Below are 16,340 nucleotides of genomic sequence, written 5' to 3'. Positions count from 1 at the left end.
ATAAGAAAAATAAATTTTTTAATCGGTAATACATAAAAGGAACGTATTTATGAATATTTAATGAATATAGGTATGCTAAACTAACTAGACTGACATAAATTTAACATATTATACCAACAAATATATGAAATGAGGCTCGAAAGAATCTATCAGTAAAAAATAATAAAAAAGCCCATCAAAGCCTACATCTGCTGTTCGGATGCACAGAAAACACTTTATTTTCGTGTGAATGTAACAAAACGAATCAAATATAAACGTTTTAATCCTTCAATTTTGGTCCTTATCAATATAAAATATAAACCTAAATTGCGCATAATTAACGCTTTCAATTTCACCATCCTTTTATATGGAGGTATATTGATGACATTGCGTTAACATATGACGCGTTCACACATTGATACACTGGCGAACACTTTTAATTCTTTCCATTCCGGGTTAAAATTTACAACTGAAATAGACGGGGACAAGTTAAATTTTATCGATGTCAGCTTAATTAAAAAGGGAAATTCTCTTATTCATAATTGGTACCACGAACCTACTTTTTCTGGCCATTATTTAAATTATTTTTCTAGACACCCTTTATGCCAAAAAGTGGGTACAAAGAAAGAACTCTACCAATTAAACCGTTGGTTTCATTGATAGAGTTCTTTCTTTGTGTGTCCCACCCTATTTAGTATCAAGAGAATTTCGAATTAACAATTAAAATTCTTTTAAACAACGGATATCCATTAAAACTCATATTCTCAAAAATAAAAAATAGATTATCAAAAAAATTTAAACAATGGAATGACCAGTGTAACACACCTAAAGACAAGACAACGGATAATAATGAAGATAAAATCAATCACAGATTTTTTACAATCCCCTTTATACCATTTTTATCAGAAAAGATGAAAAAATTTTTTTAAAAAGACTCCTTATAGCACGAATGACATATAGGAGGATTAATAATCTTAGGGCGTTCATCAGGGGTCATAAAGATGTTCGCCCCAAGCTATCTCATACAGACGTTGTATACAAAATTGATTATCGAAATTGTGAAGCATCATATGTGGGCCAAACAGGTAGATGTTTGAAGACACGCATAAATGAACATAGAAATCACATAAATTAGAACACTACACAGCATTCCGTAATAATAGAACATAGAATTAGTCATCAGAATGATTTTGGGAAAATGTCAAGGTATTAGACGAGAAAAGGGTGCTCAATAAAAGATTGATTTCGGAAATGATTCATATAAAGTAACAGAAACAGAGTTTGAATTTACATAATGATACGTATTGTTTGGACCCACTATATTTGGATTTGTTTGCGGAATCGTGACGTTGTTTCCTCCCTTTGTTCTTATTTTTATTTTGATTTTTATTTTTATCTCAATAACTACGTGACTTTATTATTTTGACTCTCATTTCATCTTTGACTGTCAACACCACAAGACCTTTACGTCGAGTAGTAAGAAACGCTTATATGTAAGTTAATAAAATTAAAATTTAGATTAATTATTTTAATAATTCTCTAAGTGTTCGTTTTTTTGGTTTTTTCTTTTGAATGACTACATAGTAAATTTGATGAGCGATGTGATTCTACTTTTTGACTTAATGTACTTGACTCCGTTTTTATTTTATGTAAGTTTTTATATTATTATTGTATAAGTTAATATTCTACTTTTTGACGCAATGTATTTGACTCCGTTTTAATTTATGTAAGATATTATATTATTATTGTATAAGTTTGTTAGAAAATTATCATTATAAAAAATTTAAATCACTAGCGTTCTAAAGAGCAGAAAGATGGCAAATGGTACACACGAACTGTGCTCTAATTTTGACTTCTGCGTTATGCTCTCGTCACATCGTTTCTGTTTTTGGCGTACTTCGGCCTTTTCGGTCTTCGTCTGTCTCTTTGTAGCGGCCGCTCGAGTAAATGTGCATTTCTTCAGAAAGAAATCTTTTGCAACTAATAGTTTTTATTTAACCGCGATTTCATTAGACACTATACTCTCATCAAGATCTATTATGGTTCCTAAAAGACTATAAATGTGCATAATCAGTGATTGAGTTTAAATGGCAATCTTTTTACAACCGCTGTTCAAATAAATTACATGACATACAACTGTTTCGACTCTAAATTTAAGGTTTATGGCTTTACCTTCAACGGTTGGAAATTTGAGTGTATATGGCATAAAACCGTTTCCTTTGATCGCTTATTTAGCGTTCTTTCAGCATATTGAAAACGACCCATTCTTATTGGCACTATAAAGAATATTCCCAATCCTTCGGGTGCAGCAAGCTTAATTAATTTGGATGTAAAACGGTCAGTTTTATAATCTCGTTATACATTAAACAAAAGAGTCTAAAGAGTCTAAAATTTATCTACAAACTAGTGAGTACACAGAATTTTCATGTTTTTGCGTTCTTGTTATCTTATTTAAATATAAATCTATTGCTTAATCATGTTGCAAGAATTTTGATTGTATCCATTCGTCGTTACGGTAAAATCAACACAAATATTTATTTGTACAAATGTAATTAATGTTGATGAATTCAAGTTTATAAAACTTTAATATTATTATTCTAGCTTTATCTATTAAAATTAAAAAGGAAAACCTTAAATTATAAATCTTAAATTAATACTATGATTCGTTACTTATGTAGTTTATCTTGAAAATTATGATTTGTATTATAATGAACTTATAATATAAACAATTACTTTCCGAATTAAATGGCTTATTCTTCGCTTCACTAGATTACTTTCTTCCACTATTTTTTTAATATCTTTTCTTTATCTTTCCAGCCAACAAAAAGGGTAAATCTTTATTAACAAAGTTAATATTTTTGATAATCATTTGACTATTCTTTACATACTTAATTTGGCATTTGGATAAAGAAGAACGAGCTAAATTGTCAGAAATCACCATTTTGGAATTTGCGTTAGAGAAAAGTCGTAGATACTGACATAGGTCTCCTAAAGTGACACCCCCTTATTTCTCAGAAACTAACTATTGCACTTTATTAATACTAATAAAATCATGATCTATTTAGCTAATTAACCTTTAGACTGCCGGGATTTGAGATATTAAACCGTCCTTTAAAAGTGGCCAAATTTGTGTCTTGTATCATGTATCAACTATATACAAAGTTCATATCATAGGCCGAGCCGATATATCGGCTTCCCGGCAGGATAAGGTAAAGAAAAAATTTTGGATCATAAAATTTTTAAGTAAGTATTAATAAGGGTTTTTAGGGGCGCTGAATTTGATGGTAGTGTCAAATTGTAAAAATTTTCACGATCATTAAATTTTTCCATCAAAAAGTGGTTAAATATTTTGATTTTTTAACTCTCCTTTAGAATTACCCAGAGCTAACGACGTGGACGTAGAGAGTATTTATGTAGCTCCTTTTTCCTTTTTCCCTTTTTTATTTTTTTCTATTTTTTTCTTACATATGTTTCTTACAGAAAAAAATTGATTTTTCTCCAGAGCCGATATATCGACTTTCCGGCAGCCTTAAGGTTAAAGAAGTACAAACTCATAATTCATATATTTATGGCTTATTTCTATACCAAATCAGCTAAAAGCCAATTCTATGAATCCGAGAAGAAAATTCTTACGGTGTTCTTTTGCAAATTGCGTAATTAAAATAATAGTGACTGTATTATTGATAATATTATGTCATTTTAAATGTTTATAGTTTCATAAATTAGTTTTCTTTACAGAATAGGATATATCTTTATTCATAGAATGTTGGTATTATTGTCTACTATGTCAGTTTTGGAGCCCATTTTGTCAGACGCTCATTTTTGAATAACTTACGAAAAACTTAATTATTGCAAATTGCAAACAGTATTATAAAAATTGCTTATACTATCTGACAGAAGACACTTTTTATTTTGTATTTATGTTTTTGAAGTTGTATTTTTACCTTTTGTTTAAGAAATATTGTCTAAAAACAAAGTGGGATGTCGGTATCGGTAACCTTCCTCTAATTATGCAATTTAGATTTATATTTTATATTGATAAGGACCTAAATTGAAGGGTTAAAACGTTTATATTTGATTCGTTTTATTACATTCACATGAAAATAAAATGTTTTCTGTGCATCCAAACAGCAGATGCAGGCTCTGATGGGCTTTTTTATTATTTTTTACTGATAGTATACCAATTTTAATATATACAGGGTTTAAAAAGATCTACTAATCATATCCGCCTAATCTTGGCGACGCCACCCAAGGTCAAACGGATGTAATCATAGATCTTTTTAAACCCTACAACTTTTGTCTAAAATATTTTTTTCAAAAATGCTTACTTTTCAAAATATTTAAGGGATCTGGGACTTTTTGTACACCTTGTATATATATATATATATATATATGTGTGTGTGTGTGTGTGTATGTACACTTAATTTTTCTCGTTTAACTCTGTAATCGCGATGTTTTTTGTTTATTTTGTAATTAATCCACAAGTAAATTAATTTAAATTAAATTAAAATTAAATTAAAAATAAAATTAAAATTTTTTTTAAAAGCCCGGGTTTTTTCAACCCTGCTTTTGAAAAAGTATAAACTAGACCGAGACTGTCAAAATAGCAGAACATCAAAACTCATTAATGATTAGTTTAAAATTCTTCTATATCTCAAATATTCCACAGAATCTAGAATTCTTCCTCAAAATCCGAAAGAATTCGAAGTAATCGGGGATTTTAGACCGGAATAATTAGAAAAGAATTTAGCGAATGCGTTTATCCGCACATTGAACACGCTTTAGCTATGGCGATGCAAGAAGCGGCAGCAACCGACTAACCGCCGGTTGTGTGCTACGTGCTTCCGGGCAGATAATTCTAACACAAAACCCCTATGTAAAGCCCGATGGTGGGTTGCCCATGGTGTGTAACGTGATGTTAAATTGTACCGTTTCAAGCGATTGCAGCGAATAACGTGGCGGCTAATAGAACATAGCCGTGTGAAATTCGCGTATCGCTATACAGTTTGCTTTGTGTTCTCCCTCTCAATAAGACGCGTCGATGGAGATTCAGAGCCAGTGATTTCATGCGCATCGAATTGAAATCTGAACAATGCCAGCAGCCAATTAACGAATGGATGTATGTACAAGGCGTGTATAAAACAAAGAAAGATGTATCGTAAAGTAAAAGGTTTCAAATATATTTCACGAACTTGGATTAGTCAGAATTTCATCTATCAAGTTAAAACACTCCGTCTGCAATTTAGGTCCTTTTTGTTTAATTCAGTTTTTTTATCATTCTATGCTTTGAACAAATGGTTGAAAGTTCGGAATTATCTTTCAACATCTCTATTTCATTATCGAGTAATTTAACAAGATATTTCAACAGAAGGAACTCCTTTATTTGAAAGTGAAATTTCGTTTATGCCAAGAAAGAGAGATCCAAATTGTAGACAGAGAATCAACAAACTATAAATCAGATGTGACTAAATTGTTTGCTGCCGTTAAAATAGTGACTTGGTTCGAATTAAATCAAATTTTAGGACATTTTTCAAAACAATGTAAATCTTAAATCTAAGCTAACCTAATAATTTTGCGATAGTATTGAAATTTTTGGTCGAAGCATTTATCTGCTTGTACAACTCGACATCAGTTTCGGTGGGCGATAAAATGTGAAACAGGTTCACACCCGCTCTTGGCTATTGCGGTTTTCATTGCAACCAACTCGTGCATTATCGACTCCCGCCTGTGTTTCGAGAGTTCGATAACGCCCTGGCAGCTGTCACCGATGGCGAAAAATCGGAACGTATCGGCAGCGAGACTTCGGAATACGACGGGTAAAAAGATAAAAAAGAAGGATCGCTAATAGTGCAAATCACAGAGCGCATGTTCAGCAAAAAAAAACTTGAAATAAATTGTGAAACAAGTCTTGGAATCGATAAAAGAATGAATTACGTACACAATACATTTTATATAATGTAAACGTTTAAATCAAGAACATTTAATCCAGAAAAGGATTGTGTTATTCGATTATTTAGAACGCATTGAAGGTATACAAGCAAACAAGCCAATCTGTAATAGGAAACAGTCTCTTCTTTCCTAGATTTGTAATATTTATTTTAGTAATATTCAATAATCTGGATGATATCAGAGATTAATGAAGATAATACTTTAATTTTATCTTGAAAAGAAAGATTCCGATATTATAATTATCGGAAAAAATTCCATGTAACGATCAACACATGCCGCTCAGCCACTCGAGGACCGTTCACAAAGTGCTTTAATAAGAGCGAATTGCGGAAATAGTTTGGAAATTTACATGGTGGGAATTCTTTCCGTTCAACCAAGCTTGCAACGATACGGCTACCTCCGCTCTTTGCGGTTTGCCGTGTTTTAAATACTTTCCAATTAGCACGGAAACTCGCGCACTCGCCACCATGTACAGCTTAGATTTGCATGAATCGTTTATTCCGCAGTACATGCTGTTCAAAATCCCGTACTCCATCTGGTTTCTATTCGTTAAGGAATTTGCACACTTCATCAGTGAATTTTCAATTCGATGTTCTCGTCTGTGTTGTAGTTTTTTCAATTTTAAATTAAATATCTATGGCTGGAAGTTTCAATGTAAATTATTTAGAAAATAAAATAATGTATAATAGAATATATCAGCTTAATAAGATAGATACGTAGAGAGTTGAGAAATTTGGTGGTACGCGCCATTCTAAATACATTCAGCCAAGAATATTAAATGAAATTTTGCTGGCAGCTAGAAATTCAAATCCATAATTAAAGCAGCGTCTGTTTTCGAAAACTCGTAAAATATTTGCATTCGCAATCAACCTTGTTTGAGTTACTTCGGCAAAAAGCGCGTTTTACGTACACAGAGCAGCATATTAAATCGTACGTAAACATCTCGTGACGTTGAAATGAGAGTAACATTTTTGTGAGACAGCTTGCTCCGCGCGGTGCGGTGTGCCAATGATCTGCCATTGGAAATTGTAATTCTTTGGCCTTCAGGATGACGGCGCCGTCACGTTACTGGATACATATGGCGCTGCTTAATAAATCCAGCAGATACAACCCGCCGCAATCTAGCCGCTGGACACGTAATCTAGCTTAACGTATGTATCCACTCGATTTTCTCGCTTTGCCGCTCGGAGCCCTTTCCTGTCCTGCCCTGCCCTCTTTCTATCCATCCCATCTCTCTCTGTCTCCCCCTATCTATCTTTCGCGACTCGCGAGAAAACGGAGAGAGAGAGAGAGAGAGAGAGAGAGAGAGAGTTACCACTCTGTATGGGATTCCCAGATATGAAATCGACCATAGATATATATAGACTACGATGGATCGCTCTTGAAACTGAAAGCGCAGAGTTTGAATGAACCACGAGTCAGTTTCATAAAATTGAACTTCAGATATTGTGGACTGTTCTCAACTACCTCGCGCGTTATTGCATAAGTTTCAAATCAAATTTGAATATTTGCATACTGTAGTTGTCAAGCACGTACTTAGTTAGAACCTATACATTTCTCAGTTTCTGCTATCTTTGACTTCTATCTGCTATCTGTTCTTTGAATTTTCACAGTTTTTACTCTAACTGGTTTTAGCTTTTACGATATCAAACATTTTTTAATTCTCCGTCCATTATCATATTTTTATCCTCTCCGTGCAACGCAAATTTTCTTTACTGTTCTGAGCTTTCAAAAATGTGGAAAATTTAGAATTACTTTCCAACATCTTTATTATATTGTATTACACAGCCAAATAGTTTTTTAACAAGATATTTTAAGAGAGGGAATCTCCTATCCTACCCTCTTCTCTTTATTTCGGAGAAATTTGAGAGTGAAATTTCGTTTGTGCTGAAATGATTGCAGACGGAGGATTAAATATTAGAATATAATTTATATAATTTTCAAATTTATTCGCTTTTTGGTACATGATACTTTTGAATATTGTAATACTTGAATAATATCGGATTTGAAAATAATAATAATATAATATATCATATTTATTAAATTATTGAAAATAATATATTTTCACCTACTCATAATTCATCATTTTTAGATTGTGTTGTGTAATTGGAATTAATTGAGAGTTTAAATGTTTCGTGAGAATTTTAATATTCTTGAATTTAACTATTTGAATTTGATTATCAAATATTGAGTATCAAATATTACCTTATAAGTATTTTATATCATAAATATTTCAAAATGACCCTTGTCAATCATTCATATTTTTAAATTCTTCTGAATAATCTGGAAAATCTGGATATGAAGCGTCAAAGCTCGCATCGCTCGATCTCTGGGGAAAAATTGAAGCACGATCGGAAAATAAAAATTCGCTCAATATTACGATTGTAACGAACGCGCTCCATAGAAATTGATTCGATCGTAATTCCATGGTTATTCATTAAAAACGGTATCGCGTGCTTGCTCCGGTCTCGTAAATCACGAATCGGTGGTGTGAGCATTAACCGCGATTTGAACGCGATATGAGTCCGACGTGGATAAAGTCCGGATTTACAGTAGTAAACGGGACACGCGATGACGAAGTCATAAACCAACAACGGATTTAAAAGGCAAGCGCATACAGTTCCGTTCGCATATGCAGTGGATCTTGGGAATTCTCGCAGAATCGCGAGTAGCTTCCGCTTCATTGGGATTTACACGATTGCGAGAACGAGAACTGCCGAGATCGGCGCGGCGGCCAACCTCGATTCTGACGCCCCGACCCTGAGAGCTTAACCTTACGGTAACAGCTCTGGTCTGGCACGACACGATAAATCTTCATGGAGGCATTAGTGGTCCCTGTTACCACGTACGCGCACTCTATACTTATGTACAGATACAGCGGTTGTCAAGGTGACCTCGCGGAAAAGAAAAAGAATAGAACAAAAGAGGAAGACAAGGACAAGAAATTTTTTTTTAATGTAGGTCCATATATGTTTAATGACATTTCTAGGAAATAGAGGAAGGGATGAGAATTTTTATCGAGTGATTCGAATAGCTCATATTTCCACCCTTTGACCTCATTATAAGACCATCATTTTATTCTCTCTTACCGTATATATTGAGTACTTAAAGTTAGTTATTTAAAATTGAAAAATATTTTTAAAAATTTACACAGGAATATTATTAACTCTTTGTGAATCGACAACCCTACACATTGGGGTCACACCCTTTCATTTTGTGTAAACTGTTTGCTCGATTTTCATGAAACTTGACCTATAGGGTAACTTGATGTTTTATTTGTATCTGAAAAATAAAAAAAATTCAAAATTATAGATCCAATATGTGATGAAGAGAATTTCAAAAAAATAATCCGATAAAATTCAGTTTTAAGGAATTTTCTATTGCAAACTAACATAAAATTTTCAGTGCATCAAGCTCATCAGTGCTACGCAGTTAGTATTAATTTTCAAACTTTCTTTCAAATTCTGATTATGAGCTCTGTGACACTAGATCCTCCTTCATTAGAAGATCATTCATTTGAAATTCGATATTTTCAGGCTACATTAAAACTCAGCGATACCAAAAATCTCCTAAAAATGAGTTTCACGATAATCTGACCATTTCTTGAAATTTGAATTGTAGAATTCTGAGGCCAGAATCGAATTTATCGACTCCGAAAGCTTTTAGGAAAGGATTTTCAAGGTCTTCTTTAAGTTTTTGTGTTAGAAAGCTGCGGTTTTAAAAGACTTAAACATCAAGATCCACTTTAGACAAATGCAGGATTCTTTCTTTTATTGTTATTACATTTATTGATCAATTTGATTAGTTATTAAAATAGTTTAGTAATCTTGAGGGTAAGAGAGCGTTTGATGATTTAAAGATGCCGTTGTACAGATTCTAACGTAATAACTAGAAAGAGTATTATGACAATACCCAAACTTATTGCACTTTTGCAAAGTGCAATATGGGCGCGAAGAATGGGAAAATTATGGGCACGTTTACGCTGGTAAATAAGTCTGGCTGGTAAATAAAAACTTAGCGTATCTTGATTCACCGACAAACTTTTCCAAGCAGATCATCGCAAGATCGAGCGCCCCGAACTCTTACGATTTCCGAGAAGAACTTACAACGCCGTAACGCTACCGAAACAAGATTCTATGCGCGCGCGCGCACGCGGCACCAACTTTTTCTATAAATCAACGTCGCTCGTCTCTAGAAAATCTTCCAAGAAATGAAGGAAGTCACTCAATCGAAGAACCGCGAAGCATTCACGTCTGGGACAACTTCGACTCCTATCACGAGACAAATAACTGAATCTCTATAAATATCATATTTTGAATTTACATATAACTGCAGGTTCTATCCAATAAATATTTATGAAAGATTTGCTTACTTCTTTGGAGGAAAGGGAAGCGACCGAGTTAACTGTTTTGGCTATATGGAATCTCTGACGTTATGGCTCTCACCATTGATTGTGTTCTAAGATCCTAATATCCTAGGGTATTAGGACACTCACGTAAACCAGGATCGAGCTATCTCTCTAAACGCAGCGGGAATCAAATTACATCATGAACAATAACCATTCCTGCCGTTCAATTACAAATGACAAGAAGCGAGATTTTACATTGCTTTTTCAATGAGAATAAATATAATTCTAGCACTGTGGCTCTTGTATTCTTAATAATATCAAGTCGAAGACTCGAAACAACGAAAACAAAAATTATCTTGTTTTATTATCAAAGTAAAAGGTTCGAAGTCAGCTATAAGTACTAATAATTCCTGAAATACATCGGTTGGTGTCGTATAATCAAATACGCTATAACGGATTATCGACCCATCGTGCCAAAATTCGCTCGCTCGATGGTGGGCGAAGTTACCGCGATATGTTACTTAAATGGTGATACCGAAACTACGATGTAAAGTGAGACATTTTTCACTCGTGCCCGCGTGTGAGATACAGCGCGTCATAGTGTGCACATCGCATTTGGCCGAGTTCCACGCGTCCGCAGGATTCTCCGTTCGCAATTTTCGACGGAATATAACGCGTCGACATGGTGCAGTGAGCGATTACGTTACAAATACACAGACGCTAATAAACTTTTGTCATCCAATTAATACCACGAGTAGTAGCTGTATTAATAAACATTTTCCTCGTTACGAAAGGCAATGTATAGTTACTCGATGATTCACTCAATACAAATGAAAAATGATTCTTTATATTTATGACTTTTCATTATTTGTGATTTTTCTTCATACAATAATTTAAACTCACAAAATAATCCCTGTCAGATTATAACAAGAAAAAGAATTATTTCGATTGAAATAATTAAAACTTAAGATAATAAGTATTTCTAAAGTCAGATAAAAATTGGAGAATATAAAACGTAAGAAGATAAAAAAGATTAAATATATAATCGAAAAAGATTCTCAAGTGTTGCAGATTAATAGACAACATAATCTCTAATTTAACAATTAAAAGATTACAGGGGTATCAAGAACTCAAACTACAAGAATCTTAAAACATAAAGATTTAATAAGGAAATTTTTTAATTTTAAAACTTATTAAACCCAAGAGATAGTCTTAATCTTCATCTGAAGAACCCAAGATTTAAAAGACTTAAGATGTAAAAGAATCTATATATTTAAGATCAACGGTTTACCGAGAATTTAATTGTGAGATTTAAGAAGCTTCTTGTAAAATTGTTGAATCTAAGGATGAGAAATGAAAGGATTTAAAATCCAACGTTACAAAATATGTCGAGAAAGTTTAAATTTTTTTATAATACTCCAAAAGCTTAAAGAATTCAAATAATTATGGTAATGGAAAGTAAAGATCTAAAATTTAAAGAGACAATTTAAAATATTTAAGCAATTTTTCAGTACAATTTAATATTATTTACGTTTATTGTCAACGTCCTCTTTATCTGGAAATATCTCAACTACAGTTATTTGAATTCTTCATCGCATTGTCGTAATTTCATGAAATTTTCAATTCATGGATCGTTACATTCCCTATAAAAAAAAAAAACCCTTATATTTCAATTTTAGAATCTTGGATCTTTGATTTTTGAACCGACAGGATTCCATTCACGCTGGAAAGAAAGTTTAAGAAAAGAGGGAAAGAAAGAGTAATATGTCTAGAGTTGAAGGGGACTGCGGCAGAGGCGAAGAAAGAGCGAAGTTGGCTGAACTCTGATTATAGCGCGAAACGGGGACAAGTCGAGATGAAGTCGAAGTAGAGCCAAGCCAAGAAGAGGAACCCGATGAAGGGATGAATTCTCCTGTTCGCGCTGTCTCAATCTCTCGTGCCTCGTGTACGCGCGCACGTCTAACCAGAACGCGTTACTTACGCACGCCTACCGAAAGCCTTCTTATACATAGTCAGTCACTGCAGCGCGCAGAATGCATTTCATCAAAACTTGCGGCTTTCGTCTTGCCATCGAGCGAATGCCCTATTCACTACCCGTGGCGTGAATCAGCCTCTCAATCTCGGATATCGCATAGCCGAAGACTTACTATGCGGACATACTCCGTGTGCATGAGCGAGACCATTTACAGCATGAAATAAGTTTCCAACTACCTGAACTAATCTTACGAACAGCTACGTACGTGCGGTGAAAGTCCAAGAATTTTCCTTAGTTTTAGTAACGATAGTTAATCTGTATGTAAGAATGTTAAACATTATATAAGTACAGGCAATAATCCTATAAATCATATAGATGGAAAGTTAATATAAACTTATAATTATTTTTAATGAATCGCGTTATGATCATATTATTGTTATTGTTGTTGTTGTTATTATTATTATTATATATACATATGTACATGGAAAGGACAATTTTACCAAAGTATTTAAAACTTTAGCTGATGTATGTATAGATCTGAAAATAATTTGTTAGATCATTAAAATAATTATATTGCTCAAATTGGTTGCTAGAATATCAAAACTTTTTGCAGCATGCTCCTCATGCTTGAGATTTCTACGAATTATTTTAATCGTTCGTTCAACGAAATTATTTTCAGATTTGTATCTAGAGGGGTAGCTAAATTTTTAAATACTTGAGCAAAATCATTTGTTTCTCTGTAAGTGATTACCTGCACTTATTTATATCGTTAATTAAATCCTGCACATGCTCAGCTTTGTACTTTTTCATTAATAATCTTATGTTGAGCTATCTTTTTCATACATTATGCTATGAATATTAAGATGTTGATAAACGATTTCACGCGATGATAGCAGAAGCGATTGCGCATTACCTCGTCCGTCGAATCTCGCCATATATTTCTTGAAGAGGGAACACGGAGTGTACACATGCGAGGCACGTAATCCGCGTTTCGCCGTTGCGTCGGGAAAGATAAATCAGGCGTCTTATGTACGTAAGCAGAACAAATTTCATTCAATCGAAATCGCGCGGGTATGCGTCGTGTGTTTGTTAGCTGCCTGCATTTATCAATAGAACACATTTGCATTCCGGACTCTTCGCACCAATGCCAGGTCGGGGCGGAGGGATTATTTTTCCAATATGGTACAAATACAAGAGGCGTATTTTCGAAAGAAAATACGAAATATGAGATTGAACGCGGGTCCTCTTCGAAGACGTGTTCCATTCGAAAACAATATCTTCTTGCTTATAGAACCGCAAACATTTTTCTGCGGTATTCTTATGATTCGAACTTATTCAAAATGTTACAACAAGCGCAAAAAAAATGAGGCAAAACACAGTCTTCTGTTAAGTGAAACATCAGTCGTCGACATGATCAGTCATCGAAATGATCTTTAACCCAACAAGTCTTCTCGAGTATTTTTACACCCCAGTAAATAAAAACATGTGAATTTATTTAACGTATTTTCTTCCTTTTTAATAACTATGCTGTTTACCAATTCTTAAATATGTAATTTCATTGAAAATCTGCAATAAAATAGCGTTATATTAACTAAACTCTTTATTTCTTCTCTAGAAAAATAATTATAATAAGCTACCTAACATGTTTATTCCATTTAATATTCGTTTGGTTTCTACATTTTTTTTAGAAAATTGCGATTAAAATATTAAATCCATATCTGCAATGTCCTCAATTATTAATAAATAGGACATGAATAAACAATCAGTAATATGTAATATTATTAAGGCCTCGGTGGTCTAATGGCTTAGGACGCTCGTACGGTTTACAAGAGATCCGGGTTCAAGTCCCGGCCGAGGTAATATTTTTCGCAATAAATTTATTAACAGTTTTAATATATTAACATCTTTATAATATATGTGATGCTTGATGGTAGCATCAAATTATTAAAATTGCTTGTCAATTTAATTCGCGATTACTAGAGTAGTTTTAATTGCGTTTATTTAGTCCGGAAAAACAATTCGGCGCGCAGTTGGAAAAAGACTACAATATGGTATATATGCAAGTACATACATAGTATATATTAGTAATTGAAGATTGAATTATTTAAAAGCAACGAAGATCCAGCTCTTCGACCGTAATAGGCGTTTAAATTTCTAGTATTGATTGTGTTTCTCACATATACGGTCTAAAATAAAAATAATCTGTAATATGTTGTTAATAATAGTGATTTTAATTAGTTAGAGTGTAAAAACCCTCAAGTGTGACGGTTTATGTAAAAAATTGAGATAATCAAGAAAAACCAAGTGACTACCATCTCCCAGTTAATTATCTTCGAAAATGTAATTGCAACTGCAGACACGTAATTATGTTTATGTGCTTGAAAGATTGTATATATGCTAAGCTACGCGCTTAAGGGTTGAACAACATTACGTGCTTCGTGTAACCGCCGAAGCCAAAGATATATCGCGTTGGAGAGTTTATTCCAGAAGTGTCTGAAACTTCTTGCAGTGCGCTTCGGCACTAACCACGAGAGCTCACAAAGGCATAATGAGCACGTAAATCGTCAGAAACTTGTAATCCGCTTTGAAGTCGGCGCGCGCGGGTGGATCGCGACATGGCGGCCGCACGTAAATTCCGTCGGCCGTTTATGCAAATTATCGGCGGGCCACAGGGTTAATACATTTTCGCGTGCGTGCGTGCGTGCGTACGTGCGTGCGTGCGTGCGTGCGTGCGTGCGTGCCTGCATGCGTGCGTACAACGCGATATCTATAACGATTCGATAGCTCGACTACGTTCGAGCTCTCCGAGTATATTTTCCAGCGAATTTACAGCATTTGCATACTTCGGGAATATTTAAACGCGAAAACCCCCGCGGCGGGTTACCGTTGGAAAAACAGGAATTTCACTGTTGAGCGAGAACGCCCGCCATGTTTCCGCGCGATGTGGAAGATCGAAACGATGAGGTCCCGTTTAACCCCCGCCGCGCTGCCAATTCAACACAGAACCGCGCAAATCTTCTCTCGTTAATTTTAACTTATTGAACGTTTCCATTGTTCAACAAATGGACAGTATTTTTTATTATGATTGAATTCATGAAAAATGAGCATGAAACGATGTTTGCAACGTGATTTAACAGTTTAAATATTAAAATTATTTAAATATTTATTAGAGAGGTACTGCTTCCTCTTCGAAACTGTTTATAAATGTACATTAATATTTCACATATAATATGGGATACTATTAATGCCTTCGATTAAAGTTATTTATATATTCATACTGCATAAGCGAAATATATTAGATAACTTCAATTTCTTAATAAAAAATACTCCTTTGTATCAACAAATAATTAAAATCATGTGCTAAAAAATATATGTTTTAATTCAGTTAAGAAATTTGTTAATAAAAATATTAATAAGTGTTGCATTTTATATAATCTGAAATAAAACATGATTATTTATCTTTTAATGATTTTTGCAATTAATGCTTTAGTAAATATGATATTCTTATTTTTACGTGATATATACATATCAATTAACATTATGTTTTTCTCGTTATATTATACAGAATAAATATTAATAATGTCCTAAGAAGATAATTAAATATATATTTCGAAAATGTTGCGATTTTCTGATTGCAGAGAAAATATGTTACAAAAAAATATAAATAATAACAACGAATGTATAAAAAAGATTGGTAATAGTTATTATTGTTAAAAAAAACTCACCATTTAAAAATAAGGACTCCTCGAAATTGATGGAATCAAAAGAGAAAAGATTGACGCACAAATTCGACACATTTTTCCAACAACCACTACAAATGCACAAACACACAAATGCAGACTCACTCCTTTTTACGAATGATTGACAATGTGTGAGACGATAGCCGAAAGTTGAGTTAAATGAACTTAATTAACACGCGAACTTTTGATTAATCTCCGAACTGTACACTGCACAAGCTTACGACGCGATGAATCTTCTTTATCCTAACATTTCATCTTCTTCGCCAGTTAATCTGTTCTCCTCATTCATGGGCAGGGCAAACAACGTAATAGCGATCTGATATCGCTGATATATTACTGTATTGCGTTT

General features: G+C 33.6%; 1 protein-coding gene across 1 annotated transcript in view; it reads right to left on the bottom strand.

Annotated features, from left to right (window-relative positions):
* The window catches only part of NLG-4 (neuroligin 4), a 66,306-nt gene extending 50,262 nt beyond the window's left edge, over nt 1–16,044 (bottom strand). Inside the window, exon 1 of the mRNA XM_018504907.1 lies at nt 15,977–16,044. The gene's annotated coding sequence lies outside the window, so the exon portion shown is untranslated. The remainder of the gene's footprint in view (nt 1–15,976) is intronic.
* Between the last annotated feature and the right edge of the window lie 296 nt (nt 16,045–16,340).

The sequence above is a fragment of the Trachymyrmex cornetzi genome, unplaced genomic scaffold, assembly GCF_001594075.2.
Source record: "Trachymyrmex cornetzi isolate Tcor2-1 unplaced genomic scaffold, Tcor1.1 scaffold105, whole genome shotgun sequence".
Lineage (NCBI taxonomy): Eukaryota > Metazoa > Arthropoda > Insecta > Hymenoptera > Formicidae > Trachymyrmex > Trachymyrmex cornetzi.
Note: the sequence above shows the minus strand (reverse complement) of the source record. Positions and strands in the feature narration are given on the sequence as shown.